Below are 13,344 nucleotides of genomic sequence, written 5' to 3' on the forward strand. Positions count from 1 at the left end.
GATACTTACTTCTCAACTTTCTTAGGAAATTCCAGACAAATTTCAAAGGGTTCAGGTTGTCAAATGAGACAAACTTGTGCAAGTTGGGCATGGTACACCTGTTACCAAGAATCAGATGCATGTTTCAGTAGAACGAAACCTCACTTTCTTGGGAGCATTACAGAAATCTGCTGGATTTGTCAACATATAGCCTAAAATTTAAACTTAAAAAAAAGAAAAAAAAATGACAAGATAGACTGGATTCTAAAACGATATCAAGACAATGTGGTACTGAATTTCCTCCAAGCCAAAGGAACATGTCTTATTTAAGACTGTTTTTTAAAAATCAGAGCGGAAATGGTAGAACCTTGGTTTCTTACTTACCGGTATTAATTAATAAATGAGTGATACTCAAGGGCCACTGCAGTCTAAATGTTAAACTTCCTTTCTTTTACTTGAATTGTACAGATTAAAGCATACGTAAGATTGAGAAATATGAAGCAAGCTCTTAAATGGTGAGAAAAAAACATATCTCTAGTTCACGTGTCACTTACAGCGATTTTCTACTGCTAGGTTTTCCTTTTGGGTTATGATTATTACAGGTGGCAATCAGTTAACTTAGTGGTTCTGTAGGCACCGGCCTATCTTCAACTCACTTGCATTTAAAAATTCACACAGAGAGGCTAGTGGGAGGCGGGTAGGTGTAAACAATGTGCTATAGTGAGTCACACCCGTCACAAAAGCCAACAATGATTAGCTGTGATTTTTTAAAAATCACCTATCCAGCGGCAGAAGCTGTGGGCACAGCCAGGAGGGAGAGGCCAAAGGCAGTGGCGTTGCGTTTACACTACTCGCACGGAACAGGCTACAGCCAACGAACGCTTCAATTCAGAGATTACTCTGCCTCTAGCTGGAGGAAGCAGAGGAAACAGAGGGGAGTTTGGTGGCAAGAGATTTACCAAAAAGCTGGGGGGTGAGGGGGTGGGGGGGGTGAGGGGGTGGGGGGGTGAGGGGGTGAGGGGGTGGGGGGGTGGGGGGGTGAGGGGGTGAGGGGGTGGGGGGGTGGGCGGGGTGAAGAAGAGGCACAGTGGAAGGCTGTTGCCTCCAACTCCGCTCTCTCCGTCACCAAGACGAAAACGCCTGGAGCCCAAGCACAACGACGCCGAGAACAGTGAAACTCAGAGCGTCCGAGGCCTCGCGTCTGGACGGCCGTGCCGGTTCACTCATACGCCGCTCTGAGTGGTTTGGCGAACGCCACACGTGACTCCCTGGGCCCTTCACCCCTCCTGCCGCCGCGGGCGCTGCGGGAGCTGCGGGCGGAGGACGCTCGCTACCGCGGGAGGAGTGAGGGAGGAGGGCGGAACTTGTAAAGGGAGGGACCATTACCAGCACCAAGTCTGCCACCGCAGGACCCGCGCCCCCGAAGCCCACCCCCCACCAAGATCGCGCCTCCAACCGGCAGGAGGGGCGCGCAGGGGAGGGGACGCTGTGCAATAAACCGGGCGGGGAGGGGGAGGCAGGGGAGGGAGTCCTGGCTCTGAGGGGGCAGGATTGGGTCTGGAGGATGGTCTGGCTTGATTCAGACTCCTGCACCCGACAACGCCACGGAGTGAAGGGAGAGGGAGAGAGAGAAGGTGGCAGTGTGTGTGCGCGCGTGTACGTGTGTGTGCGTGTCTACAGGTAGCAGTGGCGGCGGCGGCGGCGGCGGGGACCGGAGCAGGGGACGCATCTGCAGCCACCTCCCCGCCTATGATTTTCGGAGGCGATTGCTCACTTAGCTGAGGATCTGTAGCCCCGGGAGATCTTCTCATCCTCTCCATTTCCAAGCTTCATAGGTGTCTTCCAGTTTCAAGTGTGTGTTTTGGGTATTTTATTTTTAATTTTTTTCCTTCTCCCTCTAAATCTTCTCGGAAATTCTGCATGTTGAAGCAGGTGGCTCCTGGTACGAAATCTCTGGATACATTTGGCTTGCCAAGTTTTGCTCTTCGCTGTCCCCTCCCGCTTACAGAAGCATCTGTGGTGCTTTTCTTTTTGGATTTACATGCAGAAAACGTATATATGTTTATATACCGACCGCATAATATATAAATACATATACGCGTGCCCAAGCGCCTGGTTTTCGTCTCTCCTCCCTACGAAGCGGAATGTTTTGGAGCCGATGGATAACAAGAACACGATTAACATTCTTTTGAGCTTGTTTTTTAAAAGGGGGAGGGAGCGTGAAGAATTGTTTAACATTCGGCCATCGTTTGGCTGCACACTAAACACCACGAAGTATTTATGGTTGCAGATCAGGTGCAAACGGGGCTTAGAGAGAAAGGTAAGGGAGCTTCCTGCGTCCGCCGAGCTCCGGCGTTAACCTTAATCCCGGGGACTGCCGAGAACTTCCTACTCCCTGCCTCTCCTTCGCCTTCCCCACCTTCCACCCACCCTTCCCTGCTCTCTCTCTCTTCTGTAAACTCAACCCTTTTCCAATCCCATTGGGGTGGGGGTGGGGGGTGCTGGAAGTGTAATCGTCTATTAGAGTTTAAATGCGTCTCTCTTTCACAGGCGAGTAACTGAGTTTTCCAATCGCCTTTCTGGTGGTTATAGGAAATGAATTTTGTCCTTTATAAAAAATAATGCTACCTAAATAAGTGTTTTAAACATCTGCAGGTTCCAGTCCCTCACCCTATCCTCTGATGAAAATAAAAGCAATAAAAAATAATGAACTTTAATAAACTGGGTGGTTTTTTTTTTTTTTTTTTTTTTTTTTTTTTTTTTTTTCCAGCGTTGGAGTTCATGGAAGCTTCCAAACGCTTTTTTTTTTTTTTTTTTTTCCATTTAAAAAGAAAGATAACCAGCAAACAAACCAGTATCTCAGGAGTCCACAGCGGAGGAGATTCGGCTTCCGTTTCTGCATAAAACCAATACATTTTACTTGGAGGGTAATTTGCCAGAGTTGAGCGAGACGAAGCCGTGTCTAAATAAGTGCATGCCACTAAATTTCCTTTTAAATCCACATTTTACACCATGGCCAGTCGCTTGTTTAACTCCCGTTCAAGGGACATGGTTTTCAGACCTGACCTTTTGGGGAGATGTGGGAACTTCCCCTCATTTCTTCTTATGTCCCTCTAACCTCCTTCCTCCTCCGCGCGGCATCTCTAGCCCTGGCAGTTTGTAAATTGCCCGTTTTGCCCACCCTCCTGGTGGGCGTTTTCTCCCCCACTCCACTCCTGCCCCCTCTGTCCTTTCTTCATTGGCGTCTTCGGAGCAGATGCATCTTCTTTTTTCTTGGGCTCACTCTCCCGTTTACCCCTCAGTCCTCCCACCCGCGACTCCCCACTTGCCTCAGCTCTTCTCGCCGCTCCTCCCCGCCTCCCCGCGGCGGGTTGACCCTTCAATCTCGAGTCCCGGCCTGTGGGTGGGCGGGGGGGCGCCGCGGCTGTGAGCAGAGGATCAGGCGGCGGCGCGGAGAGCGCGCCCGGGCGGCCAGCGCCGAGCGTGCGGAGCTGGCGTGGGGAGACACGGCAGGAAAGGCGAGCCGGAGTGGGTGATGAGAGGCCGGGAGAGCCCGTCCGAGCCGGAGAGACCGGAGAGAAGGGAGCGAGCGAGTGTGCGGCGCGCACGCTGCCAGAGCCCGGGCGGAGTGCAGTGGCCTCCAAAGCCTTAGAGCGGCGCCCCAGTCACTGCAGCTCTTCACCCTAGAGCTGTGCCCTGGGACCACAGAGACCAAGAGCATGGAAATCGGCTGAGAGGTACAAAAGAAATAAGGAACAGATTACGAGAAAGCGGGGAGGGTTTCCTGGCGAAATACGGAGGCTGAGCAGATGGAGGAACAATGCCGCCTCCAGAAGAAAACCCTTGCCTGAACCCTCGGCGGAGCGCAGAGGTGCTGCTTTCAGCCTTCTGCTCTCCCCAGGCCCTCCGGCTAGTTCTGGGGTTGGTTCCGCCTGTTAGTTTGACAGGGATAAGAAAGTTGCTCTTCTTCCCCACAACGTTTCCTGCGAGGTGGTTTTCAGATCTGTGTGGTTCCGGTCAAGATGTCACTCCCTAGATCCCCCGCGTTGAGCAACTAATATATTATGCATTATTGGGCAATAAGCTCTCCTGGGAAGAGAAGGTATTCCAAACATTTAAACCGTTCTCCATCGACGCCTGCCCGCCTCAACACAATATCTTGTGAGTAGAAATGAAAAACCACCTGAATTTAAAATTATTTAGGTTAAGATTTTGCATTGGGAATAATTTCTTCCAGAGGAGGTTGTTAGTGTGTTATAGAGATGAGGGATATTGCATGTTCAATATTTGATTCATTTGTGATAATTCTAAATCATGAACAGTTGGCCTCCACAAAGGTACTGTTTCTTTTTGCATTTCCAGGGCCATAGTGATACATGTAGGATTTGGGAAACGTGAATTCGTATAGTTAACCCAGTATCTGTTACTCTGCATTTTTACAGGTAGTTAATATACTCATTTTCCCTCTTTTTATACTTAAACTCCGGTAGACTATTTTTGCTTAAATCAATTGAGTTGTCATGCTGTACATGAAAATTACAGGGTCTTAATGCATTTCTCACAATTAATTGTGCTCAATTATTAATAGGATCATAGATATTAAAATGTCACTGAGAAAGGGTATGTGTACCTATGTTTGAGTGTAAAACCTATAAAATGTCTCAGCATTTCCATCAGCCATTGTAACCTAGCAGAACACGAGGTTTTTGAAATGAGCTCAGAAGCAAGGGCCATTCATGTATTTAAAATGTTAAATGTTAAATGCAAAAACATTAAATTTACTGTGCCTTTGGCAGAGAATGAATCTAAGTCTACTTGCATTGCAGAGTGATTGAGTGATTCACAGAGAAAGTGGAAGTTAATCATTACTCAGGCCTTCTGATTACATGGTTTGATTAAAAGAAGTAACTGTTTTCTGTAAGCCTGCTATTCTGCAGTTAGTCTTCCCAATCCTCTTAACATAAGCAGAAATTGAGGGAGTCAATCTTTCAGTAGATTCTACTAGAGTTCCAGTAGTGTGGAGTAAGAAAAGCTTCTTTAGTTCCCCTCCTTCCCATTGTCTCCCTTCTTCCACCCCCAAAGTACTTGCTGTCAATCTTTTCTTTATTCCCTCAGTGTAGTTTTACTTTGTGAAATTTTCCACTTACATTTAGTAATAACATACTTTCAAATGTAAAGGTTTGAATGGCTTTGAAGTTGAAGGTGAAATATACACTTACAGAAGGTAGGCTGAGAACTCTGTTGGTTTCATTTGCAGAGGGAAAGCCTGATGACCCTATGCATCCCTGGATGACTTTCTTGGATCACTCTCTGAAGTCTCTTCCAACTCTGAAATTGTTATATTTTATTCCGCTTTTACTATTTTCACATGGTTATCCAGTGGCAGGATCTACATATCCCTTCAAATTACATTAAACTGGCTGTTTAGGGTTTTCTTTATAGGATGATTAAGTAGCTAGAACTAGAAAATACAGTTATAAATCTAAGATAAGAGTGTTTTATAAAATTTTTCACATAAATTTTAATGTTATTGACAACTTTTTGTGAGACAATACTAATACAGATATAGCTATGAGGGACACATATCTCTCTGGGTTTTCACGGGTTGAAACAAATAGTTTTTAACATAGTAATGGTTTATCTCAATAATTCTTTATTATTTTTACACAAATGAGTTATTTCACAAATTACCTAACAAGTACTAATTTGTAGTTTGTGTAAGCAAAACACAGTTAAAATTAACAGTAATATTAGAAACTGCAACTGTGTAACATATACCTTTTCCACATTTTAAAGGCTTATTTTTTGAAGTGAAGTTTGCAGTCGGTTTCCATCTTATTGGATTGTCAATAGGAAAATATGATTTTTCAGTTATGTTTTAATTATTTGTAAATGGAATCACCAAAGTCCAGTCTTCTAGACTTAATATTATTATTTCTGAAATATAGGTATGGTCTTATTAACATTGGCCAGTGGCCCTTTATGGATTATTACATGCCAAAGTCCACAACCCTAATGACACTCAATACTTTTCACAATTCATTCTTAAACCTCCTTATGTAGATTAAAACACTGTCCTCTTGGCTCCCCTTCTGAATTTACTCTTTAGTCCATTCACAAGACTCTTACTTACTATTTTCCCCAACACTACATACCATTTTAGGATTTTGTGGTTTGCTTATGTTAATCTTTCTTCATTGATCCATTCCCTGCCTACCTACCCCACCTCACCAAATATACACCAATGATAGGACAGAAAAACATTTTAGTTCCTTGGGTGGTCTTTCCTTCATCACGCTGCTTCCTTCCCGTACCCTTACTCTGAGCTCCCACAACACAGTATTTATACTGGGAGTAGCCCACCTTTCACACTTCTGATGGTTGGCTTTCTCACTGCACGGTGAATTGCCAGAGGTCAAAAGACATGCCTGATTTATCATGTCATTCAGAAATGATAGCTTAGCTTCATGTCTGAACATAAAGTCTACCATAAATGAATAGTAAGTGTATTATTTATAAATATATTTGGCTATGAAGTAACAGAAAACTTGGCTAACAGTGGATTAAGCAAATAAAGCTTTATCTCACATAATAAAAAGTCAGGAGAGGATAGTTGTTTAAGCATTTTATCACGCTTCTTCTATTATCTTGGAAACTTTCTTCTCATGGGCACAAGGTCACTAATGTGCCTCCAAACTCGTGCTTGCTTTGGGGGCCCAAAATGGGGGAGAAAAAGATAACAGTATTCTCTCTCAGAATTTTTCAGCTTTGACACTGTTGTCATTGTGGGCTTGATAATTATTTGTCTTTGTTATGGGGGTGTGTACTGTACATTATAGGGATGTGGAGCATCATCCTTGGCCTCTATCCACCAGATGCTGGTAGCACACCCCACTCCCACCTCATCATGAGTTATACCCAAGTATTTCCATTCATTGCCAAATGTCTCTGAGAGGTCAGATTGTCCCAGGTTGAGAAGTATCGCTATGAGATCAGAAGGAAGGAAATTCTCTGTTTCCTACTCTTCCCTACCCCTGTTTTCTTTTTTGTTCCCCCTTGCATTATGGTGGTGGCGAGGATCTTTTTGATTTTTGTTTAATAAGTAATAGAGGACACATGATGAGATTTAAAAAACAAATAAGAAGAAGGAAGAGGAGGGGAAGAGGCCAAACAAGCCTTCTCTGAGCATTGTGTCTTTTTTTATGGTGTGAACATTCTCCCCATAGCCTTCCATTCTCATATCACTGCCAGACTGTGTCAGCTGGCTTCTTCTAGGTAACTGAGAGGTTGGAAGATAGATTTTTAGGATGGCATTTTACTACCTTCAACAAAATCAGAATCTTTAAGAAAAGAAGGGGAAATGGATTTGGGTTTGAAAACTTAGTGTTTGCCATGGCAAGTGAATGAATACATAAAATTCATCTAAATACTTCAGGAGAAAGAGTAAACACAAAATAAACATCCATCAAAGAGGGTCAATATAATTTTTCCACATGCTAAATGTTAATAAAGTAACTAGGATAAAACTGTGACATTTTTCCTTTTGATGATATTTTACTTGGAAAATAAATGGGCAGAATGGAAACATATAGCGCTTCATAACATTTTTCTCTGCAGACAGCTTCCCTTCTCCTCCAGTCTATTGAATAAAGCAATAGAGTTTGCTATTTATACGTACCAATTATTTAGTAATCATGTGAGAGATGTCAAAGGAAATAAAAATGCAGCTCTATTGTTTTAATACTTCTTTCTAATGCTTGTATTTAGAAAGATAACACATGCTAGTGAAGGCAGTAGGTAAAATGCGTACAGATGTGTTAGCATGGACTATAGAAACTTTAGGTAGGGTTGCTTAGCTACCTACCATCTACCTACCAATAAATACTCTTGGATTCTATCATAGGAAATAATTCTACCTTACAAAGGTATATTAACATTGCTATGGATGACCAATGATCTTATCTGATTGATTGTAATATTTTTTCTTCCTACCCTTGTTTATATTTTCTGTAAGTTCGTTGAATGCAAATTTTTGTTTAACTTTGTATAGAATATAGAAATATAAAAGATGGTGTCTGTTAGGAAGCTTTTGCCTGCAAGTGACGGAATATCCAATTCAAGGCTTTAACAAAAAAGACATTCATTATCTCACAGAACCAGGATTCTGGAGGTGTGCTGATCCAGGGTTGGCTAACTTAGGAGTTCAAGGATGTCATGGCTCTGGTACAACTTCACTGTAAATCTCTTGAGTCTTTATGTTGGAAATAAGATAAACAATATGGTTATCACAGAGCCAAATATCACCTCTTCTCATAGCCCCACTCAAAGCAAAAATGAAAAAGCAGCCTTCTTCTCACGGATATATCACTTTATCTATAAGGAAACTTTTTCCCAGAAGATATCAGCAAACTTCCCTTTATGCCTGAATGACTAAAACTATGTCACATTTCACTCTTAATTTATAACTGGCAATGAGACAATGCGTTGTGCGATTGTTTTTGATCATCATGGTCGGTCCCTTGAGGGCTGGGGGAGAGGTCTGTTTTCCCTGTGGACTTGACTGCATCACACAAAAAATCAGAGCTCTGTTAAGTGGGAGGAAGGGGGCAATAACAATCTAGGGCTCCTAATGGGGAGTTCCACAAACAAAATGCCTATCCTTCTCAAATCTCTTAAAATATGGAATGCCTATGTGAAAATTAAATGCATGAAAAAATAATTACATGGTCTTTGAATCCATGGAATAAATGGTGTATATGTCTGGCTGCATGATTCTGATGTAGAATGCATGCTTTCGTGATGTTACAGAGTTTTTTTTTTTTAATAGAAACTGAATAATTGGAAAATGTAGGAATGTGTCCCGCATAAAATTGCAAATACTAAATTATACTATATTACATGTTTAAATTATAAACCTTGCTTTGTCAACATATACCTATCTATATGATCATATAATGTAAACCATAGTTAAATCAGAGGATGTCCACCTTACCAAACAGACCACGTATCCTTATCTATGTTTGTCATATGATTTCACCATCATAATGCAGAGATAATAAGAGAAATGACTGAACCCTTTGGCCAGTTACTCTCATAAAGAAGGACTTCATATATGCTTTGCACAAATAAAAATTACTTCTTTGTTTCTGATAACGGTTTATTTACTTGAGGGGCTCAAGGGAGGGATCTAATTTTCAGCTCACATACCAGTGAGCATCTCTCTCATTGAACATTATGACTCATTTTTGTAAACAAGGAAAGCTTTATTTTCATTCTTTTGCCTGACTTCATGGAAGCTCAGAGCCAATTTTGTGCTCAATTGAAAAAGATGTCCTTAATCATCTTCTTTTACTTGGCTTTATTATTTGGATTCATTTTTAAACTTTAACTTTGTTTCAATATTTGATTATTTCGGAGTTTTTTTAAATCGTAGCTGCTTGAAATTATTTTTTGGAAGGAGAAAGAATGTAATGAATACATGCACAAACAAATGAGTGCCATCACACATCACTCAATACATGTCTGTTTTCCCCCTGAATGAATATATGTTTGGAAATTAGACGATACTACGTTCGGTAAACTGCTGAATTTGTGGCATGAGAGGAGCAATAGGTACAATATGGTGCAATAGGATTTCAGGGAAAAGAGCAGTTGTGCTTGAGTTATTTTTATGGAGATACATATTGTAGTTTGCAGACAGGTGGGAAACTAAGGCAGTGTAGGTGAGATAAAGTATAAATGAATTGAATTCATTATATTTATTTTGCTCTATGAACAGGTATCAGTTGTGTCTCAACTTTTTTTCTCTCCAGTTTTAGAATTCTAATAACCTCATTGCAATAACTCTTTCTACAGTACAAAGGACTCAAAGCCGCAATGTAAAAGAAACATAAACTAGGAAAGGAATGAGTTTGATATCTCTGTTTCAAAGCAACTTTTGTGATGGATGTTGGCGATCTTCTTGGCTTACCTTCAGTATGTTAGAATGTGCCTTCTGAGCATCTCATCATTCCATTGGCAATGCTCTATTTTCAGGCTCCATGCCTAGAACTGTTTACACCACAGCAACCACCTCTGAACTGGGCTCCTCGCCTCCAGGGGAATTGATTTTGAATCAAGCTTAAAATGGTAATTAGTAACTCCATCTGTGTTTAGGGTCAGGAACAGATGCTTTTCCTTTTTGCTTTAATGGAAGATAGATTTGAAGGTGGAAATATAGTGAAATAGAGTTTAAGTAGATCTATATTGTGGTGGGCACTCCTATGTCAGGTGATGACCATCATGGAAGTATGTTTTTAAGCATCTACCTGAACCCTCTTATCAGATAAGAGGTAGATGCTTAGAAGGTTTATTTCACAAATCCAGTGTGAATTCATTATGTTTCATAGCAATGAGCCTAAGCTACTGCAAGTTCCTGAAACCTCTGCTAGGGAGTTAAATGTTTAATTATATTTAATATACCATATTTTATGAAAACCAAGGAGCACTGATTCTAGAACACTGCATTTTATTCACACTGTGGAAAGAACACCCCAATTTATTAATTCCACAATGCTTTCCTACTACTTAGAATTTTTACTTTATATTTCTATAAGGAGAATTTTTAGACAAATAGATACAGATTTTTAACATATATCAATCTTTTACATGAATAAAACATATAATATTAGCAAGATGCATTGGTTTAAGAATTAAAAAAAAATTATCCTATTCATAACCTCTTCTGAATCATTTTTTGACTCATTCATAGCCATGTTTTTCCACAGAAAATAGTATGTATGTGTTGGTGATGCACTATTTTTTAAAGCCTTCGCGATTGTCTTCAGAATTTAATTCCAAGCAGCTGATACCTTCTGAATGATTTGATCCTGGTATGTTGTTGATTTTACTAGAATGTGACAATGGAATGTTTTCAGACAACAACCAGAACTCATATGCCTTCCTTAAATTGTCCGGAACTGTCAGGAGTGGTGGTTGTCTGGTCATGCTAAGAAGAATACAAACAATTTTCACATATTTAGTCTATGGCTACTATGCCTCCACTACTGCTTGGCCATAAGGAATTATAAAATGCACCCTGATTTCAGATATGTTAAAGGTGTCAGAGTGAATGAAATATGGCAACTTTAAATATACATGTATCCTCATTTTTTAAACAACCTAATGCAATAACGATAACTAATTAACCAACCTAATAATCTCCAAGTAGTTAGATAAATTATTGCATAATTGTTAGAAACTATGATTAAAATCGAATCCTCTCTCTTTTTTTCTCTATTTGCCCTCCAATTATGTAATATACAAAATACAGCTAGTCTTAAGAAAAGAAATAATAGTAGGATGAAAACAAACGAAGATAACTAGACCAGGAATGAAAGAGACCGATTTCTGGGAGCAGACTCTTCTAGTAACCCTCTGTGTCATTTCTCCTGATCCCGTCACTCTAGGCTTTTGTTTTCATGTTTCAAGTGTATGGTTGGACTAATTAAACATGTTTCCTGGCTCTAAAATCTGTTTTGGATAAAGATAATCAGAATAAAGTCCATAATAATATATTGCACATGTTAAGTTAGTATGATATAAATACATAATAGTGGAGGGATGTACCCTAATCTGGTAAGCTTAAAATATGTAACATATATAACTTTGAGATTTTTTTGTATCATGTATAACTTTAATATCTTACATGTTTTGGGAGACTTGTCCATACATATCTTACTTGTTCTTTAAAATAACTGTTAAGCAATGCAGAGGATTCAACGGAACAAAAGTAGGACTTAGGAACTCTTCTCAAATATACTGGATGAGAAAGATTACTAAATAAATCACAGCCAAATAGCGGATGTAAAAGTGGGAGGAGGCAAGAAGAAAATGCATTTCCACCAAGAACAAAGAAAACTTATGCAAGGAATTAACTATCACTATATATAAATGTTCTTAAAAAGAGTTATCAGCAAGAAGCAAGAGAAAATTGACAGGTAAAAATGAAGTTTCCCTTTTTAATTTTATCATTACTGAACCATATTTCATATATATATATATCAAAGGAAGAGAAGAAGCCTATGGTTGGACTAGTCAGATGCTACTATTTGTGGATACATCTTGACAGTTCTTACTGTGCAATTCCACAGACAACAGTGTTTCTTCCCTGTATTGTATTTGAAAATTGCCACTGCTCTTAAGTGGTCAGAAAGCTGGGCACTTACTTTCTGATGAATAACAAGCTCTCCAGAGGTGTGCCACTCTCTCTCGTTGTAACTGTAGTCGCCACAGAGAAAACACTGTGTTGCTTTTCACCTACCTGCTTTGCTTAAAAAGTGATTTGATTTATGGAGCATGTAGAAAATCCTTCTTTTTTATTTTGGCTAGATATTCTTGAAGTTTTTTCATAATACAATTAAGATATCAAAAACATATGATACAGTATTACTGAAGTAGTTTTCTATAAAATTATTAATTAAATTATTTTAATCCTCTAGTTGTGTCACTTTGTCCATAAGAAAAATATTCAAGATACTAGTTTTTAAGATGGAGAGTACTATTTAATGGCTTAGAGTCTCAGACCATTAAATGGGGTTCAGAGATTATATTCATATAGTAATCACATCTTTATGACTAAATGGGCAAAATCACATTTTTTGACCTAAGGCGGGTTGTAAAAATATTGTACAAAGGCATAATTTATTTCTAAAAACTTTAATACATTTTCAATGGTCTTTCCAGCTGAAAAAATGAAGGGGCCATGGTGGGTTTTAGATAACATAGGCCCACTTCCTTAGTTTACATGTGACACAACTGAAGTCCAGAGGAAAAAAATGATTTGCTTGTTTACGCAATGGTAGAGCAAGCACCTGATCTTCACATAATGCCTTCATGCATTAGTTTTATTTAAAGAGCAGTAATACATACATCAGCACTATATATTCTGTATATAAGTTACCATGATTACATAATTACTAGAATTTTAGAAGTATAGGTAATAATCGCCAGAACTGATAAAAAAGGGGAGTCATATTTTTAGCAAAATTTAGTGGAGGAGGTGTTATTTAAAGGAGATTAGGATTTGAATAAATAGAGAAGAGGGAGCAAGCATTGCTTGCATAAAAGCAATAAAAATCAAGACTAAGGCAGCAGAGGCAGTTGGCCATTCTAGATTCTTTCAAAAGTAAACACACACATACAAACACATTAAGAAATACCATTGTAGAAAGCAAAGAAAAATGCTTATTGAAACCATACATCTTATTTTGCATTTAGTATTTTGGTTTAGGACCTCTGCAGATTAGAAATAATAATTATACGTTTATTTTGAATAAATAGTCCTCAGAAAAATTGGTTCATATTACTCAGATCAGAAAGAGTTTG

General features: G+C 39.7%; 1 protein-coding gene across 26 annotated transcripts in view; it reads left to right on the forward strand.

Annotated features, from left to right (window-relative positions):
• Nucleotides 1–1,664: 1,664 nt before the first annotated feature.
• The window catches only part of NLGN1 (neuroligin 1), a 916,720-nt gene continuing 905,040 nt past the window's right edge, over nucleotides 1,665–13,344 (forward strand). For 9 of the 26 annotated variants that reach the window (XM_005546411.5, XM_045385085.3, XM_045385087.3 and 6 more), the window contains exon 1: nucleotides 1,665–2,299. The gene's annotated coding sequence lies outside the window, so the exon portion shown is untranslated. Of the gene's footprint in view, nucleotides 2,300–3,411; nucleotides 4,141–13,344 lie in introns of those variants that run through there. The other 17 variants (XM_015445531.4, XM_045385090.3, XM_045385093.3 and 14 more) reach the window with 3 other exon arrangements.

Source organism: Macaca fascicularis, chromosome 2 (genome assembly GCF_037993035.2).
Source record: "Macaca fascicularis isolate 582-1 chromosome 2, T2T-MFA8v1.1".
Taxonomy (NCBI): domain Eukaryota; kingdom Metazoa; phylum Chordata; class Mammalia; order Primates; family Cercopithecidae; genus Macaca; species Macaca fascicularis.